Source organism: Peromyscus maniculatus, chromosome 6, assembly GCF_049852395.1.
Source record: "Peromyscus maniculatus bairdii isolate BWxNUB_F1_BW_parent chromosome 6, HU_Pman_BW_mat_3.1, whole genome shotgun sequence".
Lineage (NCBI taxonomy): Eukaryota > Metazoa > Chordata > Mammalia > Rodentia > Cricetidae > Peromyscus > Peromyscus maniculatus.
The window spans coordinates 98,116,128-98,139,806 of record NC_134857.1 but is presented as its reverse complement, the minus strand read 5'-3'; the positions used below and the strand labels follow the sequence as shown (position 1 = coordinate 98,139,806).

General features: G+C 36.3%; 1 long non-coding RNA gene across 1 annotated transcript; it reads left to right on the top strand.

Moving 5' to 3' along the window:
• The first annotated feature begins 409 nt into the window (after positions 1-409).
• On the top strand, positions 410-2,267 carry LOC121830306 (uncharacterized). The gene is made up of 2 exons (XR_006073477.2): positions 410-489; positions 1,874-2,267. It is a non-coding gene; the product is annotated as an uncharacterized LOC121830306 (long non-coding RNA).
• The last annotated feature ends 21,412 nt before the right edge of the window (positions 2,268-23,679 follow it).

Here is a 23,679-nt window from a genome sequence, read left to right as displayed (position 1 = left end):
CTTTAAAAGAAGGACAACTGATTGAGGGCTTTCCCTTTGGTCACTGTGCTCCTCAAGGCTGAGAGATTTAATAACGCTGGCATGTGGGTTACAGGAGAAACATCTAGGAAGCTGCCAGAAATAGGAGAGCTATCCTTCATATTAGACTCGTATCGATAGATTTTGCATTTGAAATCCGATTGCTTACAAGCTTCCCCTGTGGTGATACTTTATTTGTGATAAAATGTGATATTTTATTTGTATGTTAATAAATAAAGTTGCCTGGAGATCAGAGGTCAAATAGCCATTAAGCAGAAGTCAGGCAGTGGTAGCACATGCCCTTAATCTGATCACATGGCAGGCAGAGTCTCTGTGTGGTCAAGGACACAGCCAAGCATTGTGACACGAGCCTTTATTGGGCTTAGGACCAATGAGAAGGCAGAACAGAAAGACAATAAAAACACAAGTCAGGAGGAAGAAACTCTCTCTCTGGGGAAGCTACTGCTGGTGGTGAGCTAAATCTAGCCATGGTTGTTGCTCTGATCTCTTTGGCTATTTCCTCTGTATTTAGCTCTATGTTTCTTAATTACTAAGACTGTTTAGAATTTCATCTACATTCCCCCAAATTTCTGATGTTTGAAAACTACAATGCCCTTTTGAAACTACTGTTTGGTGTCATTTTAGTTTTTGGTAATCTGGAGAAAGATGCTTTGCTAGTGGGTGGGTCTAGATGACCACCAAGCATAGTGTCATAGCTTGTTCATAACTATCCTTGCATGCCAAACACCTCTCAGAATGGCTTAAAACCTGTTTATATTTTGTTGAGCTTATTTATTTTGTGGAAAGAGACCCAAAAGGCAAAGTGGTTGTCTCTAGTCAGTAGATTTCTCAGTTTAACCAGATCAGTACCTCACTGTGTTTCTCTGTGAACCTGGAAAGTCTCTCAAACCTGAAAATTTCAAGAGTTCAGGAGTGTTTGGATGCACTTTGTATAAGTGAGTATTGTATATGTTCATGTGTATATATGCATGCTGGTGCTAGAATGTGAAGTCAGATATCTTCCTCAGTCACTTCCCAACTCTTTTTGATATAGGCTATCTCACTGAACCTGTACTTCATCAACTAAAGTAGGCTGGTTAGCCAGCAAACTCCATGGATCCTTCTTTTCCTGCTGCCTCCCAGCACTGGGATTACAGCTGTACACACCACACCAGACGTTTTATGTGGTTCTTGGGAGTCCATGGGTTCTTGTGGGTCCTTATTCTTGTACAGCAACCTCTTTACCATTTGAACCATCTCCCAGACCTTTGGTATGCTTTTAAGTATGAATGTCCATGTGGTTCCAATATGAATACTGAGTTTTCTCGGAAACATGAATTTCATCTTTACTTAGTCAAAAGAGAGAAACAACAACAAAAACTCATGGTGTTACTATGTATGCCTAGCATGGGAACAAGAGATTCAAATACAGCATCATCTCAGATAAGGTTTCTTCCAGGGGTACTCTGCTCTCTAGTATTAGAGACCTGTGAATGGCATCACAGATTCAATCATCTGGTGACCTACCTTCTTGTTCACACTATGATGTCATCACATTTGCTCTTTCCTTGCTCTTACATGGCATGTGTCTGAGTTCCTCTGCTTCCAGATTCAGATGCAGTGGTCCTGTCCCCAGGGAGGTGTCAACCACAGCTGAGTATCTGTCCTCAAAGCTGCTCTTTGTGTATAATCCTTAGGACATTCTCTATTGTGCTTATTTCTAAGCCAGCCTTCTTCCCTCTAATTTCTAGTTATGGAAGTTCAGGCCGTGTATTTTCTCGCTTATGAGTAACTTCAATAAGTACAAGAGTGCCTGGAAGAGTAAACATTCATTACATTTCTGATTACATTTTAGAGAAGGAAATGGAACGTTATGTGTGTCTGGGTGACAAGGGGTGCATTGTCTTAGGAGGAAGAAAAAACAAAGCAGCAACAACCATCAGCATAGACGGAACATCAATGCACTGTTAAGAACTGGCATCACACTGGCAAAGGAAACAGGAGCAATTATAGTGAAGAATGAACTTGCACCAAATCCAAGAAACACACAGGCAGTATGCTCAGTGACCCAGTGATTGGGCTTGATTCTTGGCCCTTCAGGCACTGCTTTGACTCACAGCTCCAAGGAGATGTGCTCTGTATCCAGAAGAAACATAAAGACACTTAAGGTAACCCACTAATATTTTCATATGCAGAAATCCTAAGATATCTTCTTAAGCCATGCATAAATTACAATATCCAATCACATATGTAATTTAGTTTGTTTTTATGCAATCAAGAAAGAGGCTGTGGGACCAAGAAGATGAGGGCATTTAGGCCAGGGGAAGGGCATGAAGACTTATGCTGGAGATGATAGCTCATCTTAAGGGTGAAGGAAAAGAGCTGAAGAGGAAAGACAGGATTCGGGACCACAGAGAAGGCAGGCTCTAAGAAGCAGTACTGAAAAGCAATGTGTCTTGGGAGTAAAATTCTTAAGCCTACCAAGTACATTACAGACATAGGGTCTTTGCAGTTAGCATTTTCTCTTCTGGAATGTGTGTTTTCCAGAAAGTCAAATGTGTATTTTTCATTTCTGTCAGTTTTCTGATCAAATGTCACGTTGTACTTCTCTGCCTCCTTATGTGGCTTTATTTGTAAGAAGAATTATCATTGTGTCCTGTTACTTATTAAAGCCCACACAAAGACCTGAGCGAAGTTTAGGCTCAAGGTTCCTACAGTAGGCATTATGAAAATAGACCTGCAAGTGTTGATAGCTAGTGAGCCTATCTGAGATGCACATTTACCTCTGTGACTACTTGAAAGCACAAATAACTCACAGCAGGAAACCTGCCAATCAATCTTGAACTTGAAAAAGGAGCATAGCCCATAATGCTCCATATCCTGGAACACTGATCTATCAGTTTCTTACAGCTTATTTTCATTTTTTAAATAAATCAGAACTTTCTATCCCTTTAGGGTAAAGAGTTGATCTAACATGCTAAAATTTTACACTTAGCTGGGTACAGTATGCACATCTGAAATCAGGAGATGGTGTCAGGAAGATTCCTGGAGGGAGAGAGGCTCATAATAACCTGAGATATGTGGTGAGGTACTGCCTCAATAAAAAATTAATTCTTAAAGCTAAAAATGTTGTTACAGCATCTAAATTAAAACCTTACTTTTTTCAAGGCACTCTTGTAAATTTTTAGTAAAATATATTTGTGGCTATCATCTTAGATTTTTTTTTTTAAGCTGGGAGCCTTATTCCCATAAAACTGTATATATTTTCCATAATTTCTAAATTCTGTAATAAATGAAAATGCAAGTGTCTCTGTAACAACCCAACACATTCATTACTGTTCCACATTTGGTGAATTTCCACTTGAAAATGTCACGATGTGCATTTTTTTCTTCATGTAATGATGCTGTATAACATTTTTTTATGCATATCTACAGATTGGGTTCTTATTAAACACAGTTTGGGAAACTATCTGAGTAATAGTAATACAAAAAGAGGTATGGGTACTACAAATAGGGTAGTGATTATATACATTGATGAGCCTGTGCTGGGGAGTTTGCTGAAACCAAGGATGAAGACAAGTGAGAAGAATTTCATACCATGTAGAAGATCCAAAATAATAAAAGAAGCTATTTTTATTCCTTCATCTTAATTAAGAGTACATCTATGTATGTATTTTGGTGTTCTGTCTATAAATATTGCTTTCCTCATTCCTTTTCAGATACTCTGACAATAGTGTATGTAAATGCAATTGATTTTTGTATGTTGTTTCTGTGTCCTGTAATTTTACTAAAGGCATTAAAGGTTTATTAGTTCAAATAAGGTGTGTGTGTGTGTGAAGTCTTTAGAGAATAATAATCAAAATGAAAATATATAAAATAACTAGAAAAGTACTAGCAAAATACATTTCTGATATGGAACTAATTAAAATGATAGACAGACAGGTGGATGGATAGATAGATAGATAGATAGATAGATAGATAGATAGATAGATAGATAGATAGACAGACAGACATAGAGACAGATGATAGATAGATAGGAAGAACTACCACAATTTCATAGAGAAAATACTTAATAGTATTTAAAAATTAACTTAATTTAAAAATGGATTTGGGTGTGAATTTTTAATAAATACAAGCAAATGGCAATGGGTATATGGAAATGATAATGTTCAGTGCCATTAAACATTAGAGAAATGTAAATAAAATGAAATATGACCTCACATCTGTTAGAACAGCTTTCCTTAAAACAACCAAAATATGGGAAGGGATTTGGAGAAACTGAAACTTTGTACATCCTTGGAAGAAATTCAAAGTGCTGAAGCCACTATGTGAGGCAACATGAAGGACCCTCAAAAAAGCTGAACAGAGCTGTTATTATTCAGCCATCTCACATCTAGATGCTTATCTAAAAAAGCTGAAACAGAAATCATGAAGAGCACTTCCATGTTCATGCTATCATTGTTTATAACATGAAGGTATGGAAGCAAGCTCCACATCTATCCACAGATGAGTGAATGAATGCAATATACTTGTTCAATGGAATATAATTTAACCTGAAAAAAAAAAACTCTAAAATACATGGATGGCAATATGGATCACCTTGAGGACATTAAGCTAAATGACAGAAATTAAGCTGTCATGTGTCAAGTTGTGCATGATTTAATTTCTAGATAAGTAAAGATGACCTTGAACTTCTGATCCTTCTTCCTGTACTTCCCAAGTGCTGGGATTACAGGTTTTAGCCACCAAACCAGTTTTACAGGATGTTAGGATTAATCTCAGGAATAATTACATTTCTGTGGAATATCTATAATAGTCAAACTCAAAGACACAGGGAACAGACTGGCAGCTACCAGTGGCTAAGGGTCGAGAGAAATGAGGACTTGCTAACCCACAACTGTACAATTCACTTACCTAAGATTATTGCATTCTAGAGATCTGCTGCATGGCACAGTACTGTATTTTATGGTGCCACGTGGCACGCTAAAAAAACTCATGAGGACAATATATCTCATGTTTAGTGCCAGTAGGAAAATAAAAATTTTGAAAGAACACACACAGATGTATGTACAACCATATAAATTTTGTGTTATTAAAAACAGATAAATGCTATGTTCTTTTTGTTTTGAAAATTAAGTAATTGGTCATTTAATATAAACACCAATATAGGATAAAGTTGAAAACACGTTTTAAATTGAAAACTTGAGATAGTTTTTGAACTTGAATTACTCTCAGCAAATATGCAATTATGGTTATTTGAGAAATCTTCTAAAATGTGAATATATATTTCATATCTTTTCAAAGTATATTTACATAAAACTGGCAGATGTTAGACATGTGTGTAAGTGTTCATATGCCTTACAATTAGTATAAATAGCAAACGATTAGCATTTATATACCACCTTCCAGAGAAGCCAAGTATCATAAAATCATTTATTTGTTAATCATTGTAGAGAACAGGTGCATTGTTTATTGCACTGGTAGGTTAGGGAAATTGGACTATTTGTTAAACACAGAACACTTAAGAACATTTTCTCCTATGTAATCTTAAAAAATATTTCTTCATAAATAAAAGAAAGGAGAGGGAGAAAAGACATACACATACACACACACACACAGAGAGAGAGAGAGAGAGAGAGAGAGAGAGAGAGAGAGAGAGAGAGAGAGAGAGAGAGAGAGGAGCTCTAAACACACTTATGTTATTTTGTGTCATTTTCATGCTGATTACAGATAAACTGTGTAGCCAAGGCAGTGAATCAGGTATAATTGTCTGCCCTGGCTTTGTTCATGAATGACAAATGCCAATGGGACATAGCTAAAAAGTCAAGAGGTAGAGTGTATCAGGCTTCTGATGACTCTGTACAAAATTAGCTATGGCACAGAAGTGGCTGCCTGTTTTTGTGACTTAAGTAAAGTAAGAGTCACATTCTTTCATAGTTGGAGTTAGTAAGTAGCTCAGTCGGTAGAGCATGAGACTCTTATTAATCTCAGGGTCGTGGGTTCGAGCCCCATGTTGGGCGCCATTTGTAGCTAGAGTTTTCCTGTCTTGCCCACAGTCAGGACAAATCTTTGTCACCCGCCTGTCCCACAGCCGCTCAGACCCAACCAAGTAAACACAGAGACTTATATTGCTTACAAACCGTATGGCCGTAACTGGCTTCTTGCTAACTGTTCTTATAGCTTAAATTAATCCATTTCCATAAATCTATACCTTGCCACGTGGCTGGTGGCTTACCGGCGTCTTCACATGTTGCTGGTCATGGTGGCGTCTAGCAGTGTCTCTCTGCCTCAGCCTTCTGCTTCCCAGAATTCTCCTCTCCTCCCACCTACTTCCTGCCTGGCCACTGGCCAATCAGTGTTTTATTTATTGACCAATCAGAGCAATTTGACATACAGACCATCCCACAGCATTGATTTCTTCATTCATCCATGTAATGATATCTATTAACAACATTAACTTCACTGAATCCAACTCACATCTCATACCGTCTTTCATAGCTCTCAAGATCAAAGAGAATAGTTAATATTTGAGGAAGTTATTTCACAATTGAAACTTAAAGCAACCAAGTCTTAATTTTTACACATTCATGATTGCCCATATTTTATCTGCTTTTATAACTTCATCTGACTCGTGCTTAAATAGGTTCTTTAGGTATTTAATAGAAGTTATTCACATGACCTAGGAGTTATCATATTTCTCCTACTAAGGAAGACTGTACATGAGGAGAAACTATATTGAGAATGTATAACTTAGTAAAATGATGCTAAAGGGATTTACCCACACACTAGGAATTTCTGGCACATGGTATATTACACTTTACCAAACCCTTAGGAAAATAACTCTGATACCGAACCCATGTAGAAGAGACTAAATATTAATGTTACCATTACCAAAATGAGAGTCAGCTGCTTTTAACTGTGTTTTCATTTTTAAAAAATAATAAGTAGCATAGCATTTTAAGTAGATTGTTTGGAACATGCAGTATAGCATGATGGGAAACTTCAAATCAATATCATCAATCAAATTACATTTTTTTTAAAAAAAAAATCCAGAGTTCATAATGGTTATGTTCCTCTTGGGTTTTTTTGTTTCCTACTTGCCAAAATGAAAAGGAAAACAATGATGTCTAAGTTACAGGGTGGCTGTGATAAACCAAACAATCCATTTAAACTAAATTCTCTACTGGAATGTAGAGACTGCTACACATATTGTCAATGTTAGAGTAACTCCATTAAATATACGTAACCTTGGTTTAGAATTAAGTTAGTCAATAGATTTTAAGATGGTAGGATGTTGCTTTTGAAAAGCAGTCACAACAAAGTTGTGAGGAAAACATATTTCTACCTTCTTTCTCTCCTGTAAATTTAAATGTGCAGCTTCAATTGTTTGCATAGCATCAGAACCCTCATCATGCTTTGATGACACTGTCTCTGAAAAATCACCTCCTGAAGCCTTCTATCTGTCTATTGTAGCGTGTATTCTTCACCAGTGTAGATGAGATAAGGGTAGAGGTGCGTGTTACAATATTCTGCAACAGTCAGCATGAATGTAAAGCATTTCGTTGGTTCAATTATCACTGGAGTTATCTACATGTATCATTTAGAGCAAGCAAGCCAAGCAACTTCATAGCAAAATATATAAGAGAAAAAAGTAACTAACAGATAAGGAAAAATCAAGACATCTTTTATCTTTTCCTTATGTATACATTTTTTCTCTTGCACTTTAGAATTCTGCTGTTTGATTAAGCTTTCCAATATCTGCAAGAAGTGTACAATTAAAGAGATTGATGCTGGTATTTCAGAGAACAAAGTCATGAATGAACACATCTTTCTAAAGTTCTTTGCTTTATTTAGGACCATTCAGGATTTCTGGTGATAAGTAGCAAATAAGTAGTTATATATTACGGAGAAACACACACATAACCTTCCCTAGGTCTCTATTAAATTATAATTTTCCTCTGTAACTGGAATAATGTGTAGCTTAATGTTATATCCAAAATAACTCAAAATATGAAGTTTTTTAATATTTTTGTGTTAAGTTGCTTTATTTGCTTAATATTACAAAGCAAACATAATTTCAAATAGTGTAGTTGTTAGATTTGAAGGGAAAAAACATAAAAACACCTCAAATTTAGATGGCTCATGCTTATATTTCCTTCTACTTAAAAGGTATTGAAATTTGCTCATTATGCTTCAACATATTCCCTAGACTTTCTCCCCTAACATTTTATAGGGGATACTCATGGAGAAAGTAAAATATTACTACTTATACATACATGCTTTAATGTTACAGTGAATTTAGCCACACTGGTCTGTGATTTCTTGTGAATTAACAGAGTAGCTTAGAATCTTCACTCACTCCCTTCCTGTTTGTCTCTTATGAGAGAGGTGTCCCTCAAATGTCTGCACGTCTCTGTGCACACATGGCTTGGAACAAGTGGTGAAAGTAGCCACTCTCTGGTGTGTACCCACACTTGTCTGGTTCAGCTGGACCTCCATCTGCTATGGTCCTTTTCCCGTTCTCTTTTGGATTGCTTTCTCAGTCTGGAAAATGGTAGCCTGATTGCCCAACACTTCTCCAGATGGCTGCTGGAGCCTTTCATGTGGCATCTATCAACAACAGTTGATGGCTTATTGAAAGTTCATTTAAGGTGTTTACAAGTCGATTATTTGGTCATAAATTATAACATATCAGAAATTGTATTTGGGGGAAAATATCATAATCTCAGACTGTAGGAATGAAATCATTTGGATTACTTTGAGGAAAGAAATAAAACACATTTATATCTTCCTGAGAAGCAGATGGCTACTCCTAAAGTGTTAGCTATTCAAAACTGTTTCTATTTTTACCCCTCTATATTGACTAAGATGACATTTTAGTGGAAATAGCATCCATACATACAAACGTATCTTTGTTTCTTAAAAGACAACTATTCGAATCAGTGTGTGTGTGTGTGTGTGTGTGTGTGTGTGTGTGTGTGTGTGTATGATTAAATTTCTCTGAATAATGAAGCAGCATAACATGGCTGTAAGGATCAATTCATAAAATAAAATGAATCAGTAAACACAAAGGCTATAGATCCTTATGTGAGTATAAAGATTATATACCCTATATGACTAAAAAAATATATAAGGAAAGATGGCTTATCAGCATTTTTTTCTTCTCTACCAATGGATGCCAATAGTTTGATGCCTTGTGCAGCACTAAAAACTGAGTCTCTTAATTTATTTATGAACATTTGGAGAATTCTGTTTTCTCCTTCTTTCTACCCAACTCCTAATTTATCTAATATGACTTTAAATTCATCTTGGTTGCAGTTCCTGCCTTCTCATTCATACCCTTATCGTTGCACTTCGCCTTTACTGAGTACATACCATCAGTGCGAAAGCAGTGGGAGGTCATTTAGAGAGGGCCACTGTGTACTCAGGGAGCTTTTAGTGAGAAAGAAGGCTTATGAATCAATAATTACAATACAGTGTGATGGGTACGATAAGGAAGTCATCATAAGGAAGTACAATATCATAGGAAGACCACTCATCAGTCCCGTGTGAGACCCAATGTTGATGACATCTTCATATTGTTTGCTAAATTGCTTTTTTCACAGAAAAATCTACTTTATCTTTGACTAAAGATTCATGACACCTGTCCAGTGATGTTATCTGTCTTATGAGAAGTACTTCTAACTTGATCAAAACCGTAAGAAGCAAGTCCTAACTGAAACAAGAAAATGATTTTCCGCTACTCTCAGTAGGGCAGTGCTTGTGAACAAAATGTTTGTGAATTATTTCCTCTTTCTTTGTACTGTACAAATGGCAAATTGGTTTGTAATTATTTTTTATTTTCCACCCATCATTCAGGTAAAGTTTATTTCTGATAAATTCAATAATGTGGCCAGAATTTAAACTGAGCACTAATTATTATTTCAAGTCAACTTAGTTGTGTGCATGTGTTCTGTGCATGTTCATGGGTACACGTGTGTATGTGATGGCCAGAGGATGGGATTAATGACCTTTGATGTCCTACCTTCTTAGCTGATACCTACATTCTTTTTTTTTTCCTTTTATTTATTTTATGTTTTTAAGGTGGGACCTCTTAGTAGATAAAAAATTCCTGATTTTGAAAAAAAAATCCCTAATGAGGGTTGGATTACCCGACCAACAAGTCTTAGGGACCCACATATCTAATGTTCTCAGCAATAGTATTATAAAAGCCACCACATGCAACTTTCTTACATGGGTTTTGGAAGACAAACTCAAGTCCAATTCATTAGCTTCCTAAAAAAGTCTTTATCTATTTCTTTCGCAAAATGTTTGTTCTAGAACTTTGCTGTGTTAAATGTAGACATGGATCCTGTTACAGGTGTCACAGAAGCCATATTTTCATTTCCAATTTAACTCTCTACACATTTAAAATTAGATTAAAATAATATTTAGTTAATATTTGTATAGGCAGCATGACATATATGATGATCTGACTAATTATTAAACTGAAACTGAGGAGGAAGCATGGTTGGGTCTACTCACTGGGCAGCATTTTCATTGACCTACTATTTAAATTTAAATCCAGCAGTATTATCATTTTGTAGAAAATGAAATTCTTAGATTAGTAATTAGTGAACAGATGAATTAAGTTAATTTTAAATGGAATTCTACTTCATGTTTCAATCTATTAAGAACATTTGGAGCAAAGTAAACTTAGAATAGTCATTTAAACACAGACAAAGCCTTGCATTAGCTATACAAAGCCAATTTAATTGATTTTTCTTTTCATTATTGTTGTAGAACTGTAGAGACACGTGTCATTGTTACCATGGCATCTTATGTCAACTTCACATTCATGAACAACAAAGCTATACATAACGTTGGGGATGTTTTGCGATTTATTTTGGCCATGTAAATATTTCAAAGTTAAATAAAGCCCCTTCTAGGATTCATGTGTATTGAGACCATCTGGTAGGGGACATTAACACGTGGATTTTAGTGGTAAGATATGTGTTCCTCTAACATGATGACTTCACATGAAAATACTTGGAGATGTTTTTGGTTAATAATTCCAATTTTCTGTTTTCTCCAAAGAGTGTATATTTGGGGAATTCAATGCACTCATTGTGATAAGAAGATATCGGTTATTATTCTGAGAACATGACAGCATAAGTGTAGATTTGAGGTTCTCAAAAACACCTGATCTTCCTCACAGAGCATGGCCAACACAAGGAGTTTATGGAGAGATTGCTCCTATCTAGAGATGGCAGTTTCTTAGCAACACAATCACCTCTGAAGAGCTTGCCAAGTATTAGAAACTTTATCTGTCTTCACTCCATAAAGCTGCTGCTTGGAAGTAACTTCTTTGCTTTTACAATTTACCCTATTAAAAAAATAAAAGAAGCCAGGCGGTAGTGGTGCACGCCTTTAATCCCAGCACTCAGGAGGCAGAGCCAGGCAGATCTCTGTGAGTTCGAGGCCAGTCTGGGCTATCAAGTGAGTTCCAGGAAAGGCGCAAAGCTACACAGAAAAACCCTGTCTCGAAAAACCAAAATAAAATAAAATAAAATAAATAAACAAATAAATAAAAAATGAAAATGAGGGGTTGGAGAAATGGCTCAACAGTTAAGAGCACTGACTACTTTTCCAGAGGACTGGGTTCAATTCTCAGCACCCACAGGGAAGCTCAGAACTGTCTGTAACTTCAGTTCTACGGGGACCTGACACCCTCACACAGAAATACATACAGGCAGAAAAAAAAATCAATGCACATAAAATAAAAATAATTAAAAAGCAAATAAATAAAATAACTGATATCTCTTCAGCAAATTTTTAGGCAAGGAGAACAACTTCTCTGAGTATGAGGCTAACTACTGAATATCCATCATTATTTATTTTTTGAAGGAAGAAAACCAAAGGAGGACGCAGTGAATGTAGATCAAAATATGTTGATGCCTTCTGGCTTCTTTTCATCTAGCTGCCATTTATTCATCAGCCCCTTTCTTACCTTCGAGAGGGTCACTTAGACACCTCCATGTCACCTTCATCCCTTTGTCCTGGCCAATTCCTGCCTGCTTCTTTGAAGTACAATTTATCCTTATAAAAACTTTCACAATTTGCAATTCTGTTTTCTCTTTATCAGTTTTTTAAATCTTTTTCAACATACCACAAACAAAGTAAGAATCGCTTTTCAGATATCTTTTTGTCCCTGTGTAGAAATAGAGGCTTGTGCCCAGTATCATGCTTGGCTCAATGAGAAGTCAATGAATGACTGAAATCAAATTTAATAACCCTTTCTTTGGCCTGTTACAGTTTTACTGGCTCACAACGGCTTTGTGTGACTTATCTTCATGAGTGTGAAAAATTATATCCTAAGAATGTTTTCCTAGATACTTAAAACTTAGATGAAAATGACTGGGCATTATTATTTCTCATGGAAACATTTGGAAATGTGATAGCTTCACCAACATCACCATGAAAGTGCCAGGTTGTAGCAGCGCCTTGCTTTCTACTTCACCATCATTTACTAATTTATCAGCTTTAGGAAAGGAGAAACTGGTGAGAAAATCTGCCAAGAGTTGACGCACAAAAGGATAGCTCCGTAGCAGAGAAAATGTCAGTTTACTATACCATAGATTGTTCTTTTCAAAATATCATGAAATTGGCCTGTGATATAATCATGTTTGAAGTTCTAAGAAAAGTACACTATGTGTAGGAGAATGCATAGGGAAATGGGTTTCTCTGTGGGAGCTACATAAGGAAATGATAACACTGCGTAAGCACCACCTTTCAAAATAGCATGTATGCATATTTAAAGTAGCTTGTGTGTCCTCATTAATTTTTATTCTATTTAGAAGGGCACATGCTTACCTTTGTAAGACCAATTTCAAAGCATACTATGCATTCCTAGATTAAGTTCTGATTAAGTCGATGCATTTACAAGGATAACGGGTGAATGCTCACATGTTTAAGTCTAGTTTTCTTGACTTGCCTGAGGTGTTTTATAACATTGTACCCAGTGTTTTGCTTCTTGAAGGAGGAAACTGTATGCTATGCTTCATCACACATTCTGGAACCTTCTTTATTCACTGCCCACCCTGCTTCACATCATCCACATTTTCATCTATGCAGCATAATGAATATATGCTGCTAAATTCAAATTTCTTAAGAATCTGAACCATCATCAGTGAATTCCATATCTTCCTCAAAACAAAACAAAACAAGACAAAAACGAAAAACAGGATTTGTGTTCTGTCACTGAAGCTATGAGATGGGAGGAGGCCATGCAAACACTTCAGAAACTCTCATCAGTGTAGTAATGATAGTTCACCGTGGCAGAGGCTTTACAATATTTTCCTTCACATGAAATATAACTACTCTGAGATTATTTAGAATTGCGGGAAGTTGAAGTACGATTCACCATTTAACTTGCAGTTATAGATAGAAGCAAGAATAGAACAAACGTTGGCTGATTCCCAAGCAGACGTTCTGTTCTTAGGCTTCTCTCATCTTGGCCGGTTGCTTTAAGGAGGCACAGAGGTGGCAGGGCAGTGAGGGGCCATAAACAGGGGCTTTCACAAAGAATAGCCTTATCCTCTACCCATCGTTCATTGTGTGAATCTGTGCAGGTGACAGTGTCTGTAAGCAGAGTTTTCCCATTTATAAAATGGGATGAAGAATGAAGAATGGGCATAAAATCCTTCTAAGTAAAATGAAGTGATGGCAGATGAAATATCATGCCCAGTCCACGCGACATTGTAGGCACTCGGTAAATTGTAGCTATCAACATGCGGGTTAGTTGCAACTAACACTATTTTATAGTTAATCATTCCCAGAGCATAAATAAACTTGCAGCGCTCCAGTGTGACACAATCACATGGAGGGCAGAGCTCATCGGCCACTGGAAGAATTCTGCACTGCAAGGGCAGGCCCTAGCTGTACCCAGCTTAGAAGCTTCCAAGTCCTACTCAACCAAGGTAGTTGTGAGACTGGCAGTTGGGCCATATTTCCAATTCTATGTGGAGAGATATTTTCAGTCATGGTTAGGTATGTTCAGTGTCCAACTGATGCTCTCGTGAAGATGGGATTGCTGTTGAGAGTGGAAGTTCAGCAGCAGGGTGAGAGCAGGAGCAGCCTCGTCACCGTATTTATGCAGAAAAGGAGAGGATCGTGCCCTTGTGCAAACGAGAAGCCACCCTGAATGAGAAAATCAGTTATTTTAATGTTAATATAAGTGTTAGCATTAATAACTAGACATAAAGTTGTGTTTCCAGTCTCTACTTCAGAAGGGAGAAAAGCAATTGCACGTGTGTTTGTTAGGCTATGTTTAAGCAGTGCTTTGATATCAAATAAAGCCTTAACGTAGGTTATAAATTAAGTAACCCTTTTAAGATTATCCTCTAATTGATTGAAGAATGATAACATCATGAGCAAACTTTATGTGGACAAGATTTACTTTCCTAGTGATCACTTCTGTCGTTATAATTTTGCTCATGATGAATTCTTTAGGTCCAACTACACACATACTGATCTGTTCTGAGCTTCAGGGAGATTACTACCTGCAGGGCTTCTGGGGTAGAAAAACCTGTCATCCTGAAAGGAAACTGAGTGATCTGTAAAGCTCGATGTCTTAGCATTATTTGTGTTTTTATTTTCTATTTACTTCTGGATTTCTGAGGTAGTCTCACTATGCAGTGGAAGCAGGCCTTGAATTCATGACCTTTATCCCTCAAAGGTACTGGGATCACAGGGGTGTATCACCATATCCAGTACACTATAGTGAGGGACTTTAAAAAGGAGAGACTGCCTCAAAGACCACTTGTGTCTCTTACAGCATGAAACCCTGCATTCAGTTCTATCATCAATTCAGAAACGGCAATCCAGTGTAGCCTTTTCTCATACATGGGCCCAGAGTCCATGAGGACTGAGGACTGGGGGGAGGTAGTAAACCCTCTGAGCTCCTATTATCAATCAAATCAGTGTCAGAAAGGAATGGAGGATTTGGGAGTGAGCTCAGGGTTATAGTCCACAATGGCAGACTATGTTCTTCCAAGCCTTTCAGGACAGCACAAATCTAGTTTTGATGTTAATAAGACATCTCAAATTCAGAACCTGACCTCACTATTTCACAGAAATGAGGGGTCAGTGCATTAAAAATACCTTCTGTGAGGTGATAAAAGGAATATCCCAAATTAACTCTTTGTTTGTTCTTAAATTAAGAACACTTCCTGGTACTTAATGCTTATCATCCTAAACGTTTTTCCTTCATCCACCTGTTATTTGAAGACGCATAAATATTTTTAGTGGGCTTTAAGCCCCAAGATCTCAACTTTGCGAACATTTGAAGGACATACATTCCACATTTCCTTGGTTTAACATAGTTCAGAAACTGAAGTGCCTGTCAAGTGACAGTACAGTAGGAACAACGTTCTTCTTGCAGCCAGCTTCATCGTTCTTATAGTTTGCACAGTGGAGCTCAGAAGTCCTCACTTTACCCTGAGAGTGGGCACTTTTAAAGCTCTCCGCCCTCCACAATTAAGCTATGATGAAGTGGCCGCTTGCTGGAAGAAATGAATGGAGTAAGTGTAAAAGAATTCATCAAAATCGAGACCATATTAAACACTCAGCGCACTTCCCAGCTACATGTGTTTGTAGAAGAAATTTTAAATTTTTCTCTATTGAAGAACTCACATCGATGCTTCCTTAGTTCCAATTAGATGCCTTGGAGAACATTTAATAGTCTTAGTAAAAACAGATTAATAATGTGTTACCACCATCGTAAATCACTTATTCAGATATGGATGTGTGCAATACATACATTTACTAATATATAAACAATTTTGTAATCTACTAAAGGAACTTAAAACTCAATGTACTTAAAAAAATTCGGTTGCTATTTGGATCTGCTGCAAAAAAATTGATTTATTATAGATAATAAATGCAACAGAAAAGTACCTTTTCTTAATATGAATTTTGATAGTTAAATTTAGTGTAATTTTGTATCACAATAAGCATTGAAGAGAGTGCCATGTGAAAGCCTCTCTTATCCAAAAAAAGAAGAAGAAAATGGGAAAAAGAAACAAAAAGGAAGGCAGAAGTCAATTCTATAAAAACAAACTCTATAGAGAAAATTATAGGCGTGTCTGTTGCTTTCCATTTATTTGTTTTACAAAAGAAGCCCCACAATTTCTTTACTGATGGACAAATAAAATCAAAAAGACAAAACTAATATTAGCCATCTCCATGTTCCAAATACGATTTGTAAATCACTTAGATCAAATTTTTGATTGAAAGTAAAAAGTGCTATGCTTGACACAGTAGACCTTGTTTTTTCTAAAGAAATATAATTCACAATTAAGAATTATCAAAAACAATATTTTTCCAGTTTTAAATGCATCTAAATAAATTTAGCTGAAGTACACATCATCCTTGTGAGACATGAGATTCCAGGTTAATGATTAAGAGTTTAAGATTAACTACACTTAAACCTTTAACTCGGAACAAAATTGTAAATTTGGTCTAAAATTTCTCTTAAGAAAAGCAGAGCATAACTCATAAAAAGTTATAGGTAATAGCTCTGTGCTTTATGAGTATTTCTACATCTAACTAACATCTACATCTACTTCCCAGTAGAGATCAAATGTATTTTAAGCGGTCTTTTTCCTCTGAGATAGAAAAGATTATCCCATAGTGGTGGTTTGACATCCTCCAGCTTTGATTTTTGACTTTACTTCTCATTCATTTGTCTATGAAGACAATTTGGAGGAGTAGGGATGCAGCTCAGTTATCTCAGTTGATTGAGTGCTTGCCTAGCATGCATGAAGCCCTGGGATCAATTTCCAGTGCTGCAGAGTCCTGGCTGGGTGAGGCATGCTTGTAATTCCAGCACTCAGGAGGTGGAGGTGAAAGGATCAGCAAGGCAAGGCCATCCTTGGCTACATAATGAGTTCCCAAGACTAGGAGTAGAATACATAAGAGCCTGTGTCAAAGAATGGGGTTGTATTTATTGATTTTCAAGTGTTAAAATACCATAAATAATAGAAAAGGGTTAGGGCTATTTGAATATTGGTTTAATTAGCACCTAGAAATGCTGTTGGATTAGCTTTCCTGTTTTATTAGCTTTTGTGGAGTTATTTACACCATAATGTCAGTCTCGTAGCTTCATGAATCACTGAGTTAACATCGGAGAGTGTTGCTTTCTATGTAACAGGTTATTTAGATCCAGAAAAACAGATCATGTAGCAGTTTGCCATTTGGGGATTCTACTTCCATATAATTTGAGGTCAGTACTACAATAATGATCTTGCCTTACATCCACTAGTGACTCAGTTGTGCCATTAGAGTTGAAATGGATAAAAGGGAAAGAACAGAAGTAAAAGAAATAGAAGCATTTTCAGACAATAAAAGGGTTATAATAAAACCAGCCTGTTGTTATATGCATATCTTAATAGGCATGCATAATGAGTGACCACAGTGTGCTTGCACTTTTATTTTCTTAGAATCTCTTCAATTATCTTCCCTGCAGAGGCAAACAATTCAAGTTTGCGCTTTTCTGTAAAAAAAAAAAAAAAAAAATCCTGCAGAGATGGTTCAGTGGTTAAGAGCATTGGTTGCTCTTGCTGAGGACCCGATTAGGTTCCTAGCATCCACATGGCAGCTCACAACCTTTAATAACTCCAGTCTCAGGGGATCCAAAGCCCTCATTTTATATTTGTGGGTACCATGCATGCACAAAATGCACATATAAACATGCAAGTAAAACATTCACTCAGATAAGACAATAAAGTAAATATTTTTCTTTTTTTTTTTTTTTTTTTTGAGACATGATTTCTCTGTGTAGCTTTGGAACCTGTACTGGAACTCCCTATGTAAACTAGACTGGCCTCGAACTCACAGAGATCCGCCTGCCTCTGCCTCCCAAGTGCTGGGATGTAAAGCATGGGCCACCACCACCCAGCTTGTAAATAAATCTTTCAAAAAATAAAATTCAAAGACTACTTATGAATTTAGGGAGAATAAAATAAAACAATTTAGGAAGATTGTGAACTCTTATCAGTTAATATTTTAAGATGAAAATTATTTTAAACTTAAATCTTATATATCTAATTACAATATAATGATATAACTATTTACCATAGGTATGATATATATATCATACATATATATATATGATATATGTATATATATATAAGATTATAGATGTATATAAAATTATAATTACAACAGTTTTTCCCTAGGAGCGAAAAATCTTAGCAATAATTTCTAATGCCATCCATCCTATATTTTTAAATGATAATTTTTGAAACAGAGATTATACTTTATTATATGAAATCACAAAATTGAAAACATAAACTACTTAAAACTACATCTTTTAATGAGTATAAAATAACATATTTAGAGGTTTCATTGTTTAAAATTCCCTTTCAGCATTCATCAGTGTTTGTAAATATATTAAAAGTCTTTCAAACTAGCATAAATAAAGACTACCTAATGAAATCACTGATCAAATGTGTACAACACTTTGAGAAATGAGAAAAGAGACTTTAAGCTATTGTTTTATTGTTGACACTAATCACATATTTAATAACGTCCAGTTTTTAAGACAATAATTTACATTAAATATAAATCCACGATTAAGGGTTACTAGAGTACTGGTCTACCAAATGCCAAAAGCTGTATGTTAAAAAAAGAAAACTATAAACATCTTGAGAGGATCACAATGTGCTTTGTTATATTCGTGAAGTTTGAAATCTGACTTTTCCATCATAGAATGTTTCAAATAACATTTTCCCATAAAAAATGCACATGAAAAATCATTAACAATAGTAAGTGAACACTTGGGAATGTAAGTGTTCCCCCATCCAAAGGAAGGTAAACTGAAATACACACTAAAATTTCAAGACAAGAGTAGGGTGACATTAATATTCTGCATCTTAAGTATCTTGTCTGTCTAAATAGAAGTGTTTGCTGCTTAATTTGCTTCATTCTTATAGTTAATATTCCCTGTGCTTAAGGACTAACACAGTAACCTTTAAATTAGTGTCTATTTTATTTAAAAACAGAATCCATCAAGTAATGGGCCTGCTGAAATTATTTCATTTTCATTTCTGGTTAATCTGAAGTACTTAATTGTCAAATGCTAACTGTCAAAATAATGCACCTTAAAAAAAAATAAGAATACCTTGGGTTTCATACATAACTCTTGTCAATCCTGTTACCAAAATTGGGCCTGTATAAATTGTTCCAGTACTGTGGCTCTTAGTGCTCATGTTTGGACAGTGCTGCTCACCTCTACGGTGCAAAGGAACAGGATTCTGTTTTAAAGTCCATTTTTCCCCTATTCTTCTACTAGGAATATATTTTAAAGGGAAGATATATTATACTTTAATGGCATAACTTGTTCACTAGTAATGACAAGTGTAAAAAAATAACACTGGAGAGAATGCATACTTAGAGACTTTATCAATATATTGAAGTTGAACATCAAGAATCTATGTAAGTTATTAATTGGTATTTAGTATTATATAATTTTTGGGCAATCTCTTTCTTCTCAGACCATTAACTTTACATTTTTACATATCAGTAAAGACTGATTTTTTTTTTAACTAAGAAATACAATCATCAATTCTGTTAAAGATTCTGGCCTTTGGCCATGTATGTGACTTGGACATATGCAAGAAGATTGCTTCAGGAAGAAAAAAAATAAGATTTAGATAGAAAAATCCCAGCTACATTCTTTAGTCACTTCTGTGGTACTTCCAAGGTAGCTTAGCTTTCTTATTACTGTTAAAGCCAACACTTAGGAAATCTAAGGTTTACTTAAAACCTTACAATATCTAGTGAAGTATTAATATGTCTTCCATTCATTTGAATTTTAAGTTAAATCTGTAAGCAAGAAATACTAATTGTTTGTTTGTGGTACCAGGGATTGAACCCAGGACCTCATCTGTACAAAGCAAGCTTTCCACTAACTGAGCTTTGTCCTCTCTCTTTTTCCCTGCATCACCTAGCTGGGGTTTAAGTAGTCTAGGCTTTGCACAGCTAGTATTTATTCGAAAGCTTAAATACCATGGCCTTTGTCTGAAGAACACATCATAGGACTTTGGTTCAATAAACTCCAATAACGAGGACCTGATATAATTGCTTAACCAATAACATCCCTTTCACCACTCTAAGTATCTTTTTAGTACATTGTTACTAAATAGACTTTTAGTACGCATATTAGGGAAATGTACTTTATACTACTCTATTAGGTGAGCATTTTATAAACATTCAAAGAATTCTATCACAGCTATTCTCTTATACTAAGATTTTAGAATTGTGTTAGATGAATGAAGAAGTGAAGTTTTTAATTATCCACAGCACAATCATACATTCTCTCTCTCTCTCTCTCTCTCTCTCTCTCTCTCTCTCTCTCTCTCTCTCTCTCTCTCTCTCTCCTTCTCCCTCTCTTTAAGAAACTAAAGCTCTTACTCCATATTATATACCTTATGTGAGGTTAAGCTGATTATCCTAGCTTTTAATGGATGGAGTGAAACACCAGAGTAAAATATGGGGCAACTATTGCAATTACCAAAATAATTCTAAATTAAATAAAAAGATAAGTTTACATCTTGGAAAAACATCAACTCAATACATGTTATTATAACTCCAAAGATATCAGTTAAAAAAAGTGCTCTATGGATGATTATGATCATTATGTAAGTTCAGTGTGAATGAACTCCAAAATAAAGCAGATTATGTGGTGATTTACTTCCCAAATGGAGGTCTTTTCCTACTCAGGCAAGTAACAATTTTTTATTATTATTACCATAGTTAATAGTAAGTTCTGATTGTAAATCTACACAAAGAATAAAATATTTGTATCAGTGTTGCATACAATCTGACTTTAATTGTGATTTAAAAATAAAATCAATAGAAGCAGTAATTCTTTCATTATTAAAGGTTGTTATCATAACAAAATTGCTAATAGAAAAATAAGGCCTTTTACATGAAAAAAAAGTGGTGTACTTTATCTTTGTCCTGTTTGGTGTTGTCTTAGTTTCAGTTCTGACAGATATTGTGTGTGTTAAAGGGAAGAAGAACCGCAAATCTGTTTCTAGAAAAGACTTTGTTTTCATTGTTATCTGTGACGTGTAAGTATCTGCTGGAGAATAGCGACCCCAGCAATGGCTTACAGCAACAATCATCCCATACAATTTAATATTTGCTATTAGCTGCACATAGTAAGTTCCTTGAAAGGCGGCTGCGGCTTTGCATTCTTTTGAATCCCCCCACAGAGCTTGTAGCAGCTTGGTTCTGAGAAGTCTTACAGACCATGAATGCTTTAAGGGCAAAGTCTGCTCATTATTCCATGGTAACCCTGAAAATTAAAAGAATGCCAGGTATATATTAGGTACTTAATAAATATTGGTGGATCTGAATGCATGCTTTTGAATAGAGCATGCAGGACAGTTACTTACTGATGTATTCTGTAACACATTCTAATTCATGAATGTACAAGTTGCTTTATCTCAGCATGGTAGTGGAATGTGAGGCCAAGTGTGGTTGCTTTAAGACAAATAAACTTCATTAGCGTCACATCAGCTTCATTCTAGTTATTCTGCCTGTGCCTTTACTATTGGAATGCTGTGACAAAATTGTTTTGTCTCCCTGGTTACCTGAATGTCCAGGAGAGAAGATCCAACAGGTCGAATGTAAGGCAGGGCAGGGTTTGCAACAGCTGTGTCCACCCAAATGTCTAAAGCTCAAGTGCTTTTCCTGATAGGTTATGGCAAAATCCCCACTGACGGTTCACTATATTCACAGAGTTCTCTTAGAGTTTCTTGATTTCAGAAACAAAAGTTAAGAAGCACGATAAAGAGAGTTTTGCTATTCATATTTAAAAATATTGACAACACACCACCTGTAAGACGCAATTGGGGTCCTGATGACTGCAACCACCTGCCTGACCCTCTAGGCAGGCTTTGTCCACCAGGGCATCCAAGTGGTCCTGCTGCGAAGTTTTTTGGAAAGGACAGAAGGGGACATTGGAAGCAGAAGACATTGCTTTTTTTGCTCTCTTCTCCTCTTCCTACACAGACTGAACTGCTCTTACGAGACAACACGCTGCTGAGTTAATGTAACTTAAACATTTACAGCAGGTTGTATGCCTGGAGGCACATTATGGGACCACCTGTAGGCATCTAATTCCACTGGAAATAATAAATAATTGTGAAGCATTCCTCAGAGTGTAGAGGAGAGTGGGTAAGAATCGAGTTGCTCATTCCCTCCTATGTGAATTCTGCTGGGGAGAAGGATTAGGGTACTGTACTCTTTCCAACAAATATGAGTAATCCTTCTGCCCACAAAGGAGTCTGCTAAATGCTATGCCAGACACCTGGGTGCCAGATCTACCCAGCCGTGTGTGTGTGTGTGTGTGTGTGTGTGTGTGTGTGTGTGTGTGTGTGTGTGTGTGTGTATGTGTGTGTGTGTGTGTGTGTGTGTGTGTGGTGTGTGTGTGTGTGGTGTGTGTGTGTGTGTGTTTGTGTTGTATATGTGTGTGTGTATGTGTATGTGTGTGCAGATTTTATAATCCACCTGGAGAAATTACCGCATAGCAATTGCTTATTATAGCACATTGATCCATTTAGGAACCTAATTTTTTTTCTTTTTTCTTTATAGTAAAAAATGCTGCTTTGCTTGTCTCTCTCCAGCTTGCTTATCTCTATGAAGATTCCTTAACATATTTGAATGAAGACAGAGTGATAGTGAGAATATCCTAAATAGGACTCTAAGCATTTGGTGTGTGTGTGTGTGCCTGAATGCTCATATGTGTGCACACTTGCATGTGTGCAAGCACCTACACATGTGAAGGCCGAATATCAATTTTGAGTGTTATTCCTCAGGTACCAGTCACCTTGTTTTGTGAGACAGTGTCTCTTGTTGGCCTGGAACTCATCAAGTAGACAAGGCTGCTGGGCCAGAGATCCACAGAGATCTACCTATTTCTGCCTCCCCAGAACTGGGATTACAAGATTTCTCAACTCCTAACATCACCCCCAGGATGAAGGAAGCACATCACTGGTTGAGCTCTCTCCCCAGTCCTCAAGGATTTATTTGTGGGGGAGGGGGATTCATATGTGAATTCTTAGCACTGCTAAGCAACCTTAAGCTTTTGTGGACTGAAAGCTAAAATTAGCTTACTTATCAAGTACATGTATTCGTAGTTTTCTCAAGGTGGGAATGGACTTGTGCTTGTAACTAGCTAGAGGCTACATATGATTCACTGCCATAAAGCTGTTGAAATTCATACACACACACACACACACACACACACACACACACACACACACACAAACACATACATATGCACACAAAGGAGGGAGAGGGAGAGAGAGAGAGAGAGAGACAGAGACAGAGAGAGACAGAGAGAGAGAGAACATTTCAAAAACTGCTCTAATAGTTCTTCTAAAATTGTATATAAACTTTTTTCTTAACTGGGGATTTTTTGGGTTTTTTTATTTTTATCTTTTTAAAAATTTTTGAGATTAAATAGTATCATCTCTCTCTTTTTTCCCTGCTTCCAAACCCTCCCCATGATATTGTATGTAAACTTTATGAATGTACTTTTAGTCTTAGAAACAGCCTAAATACTGCTTGAATTTTAAGTGTGATTACCCTTCTCTACAGTGATCACAT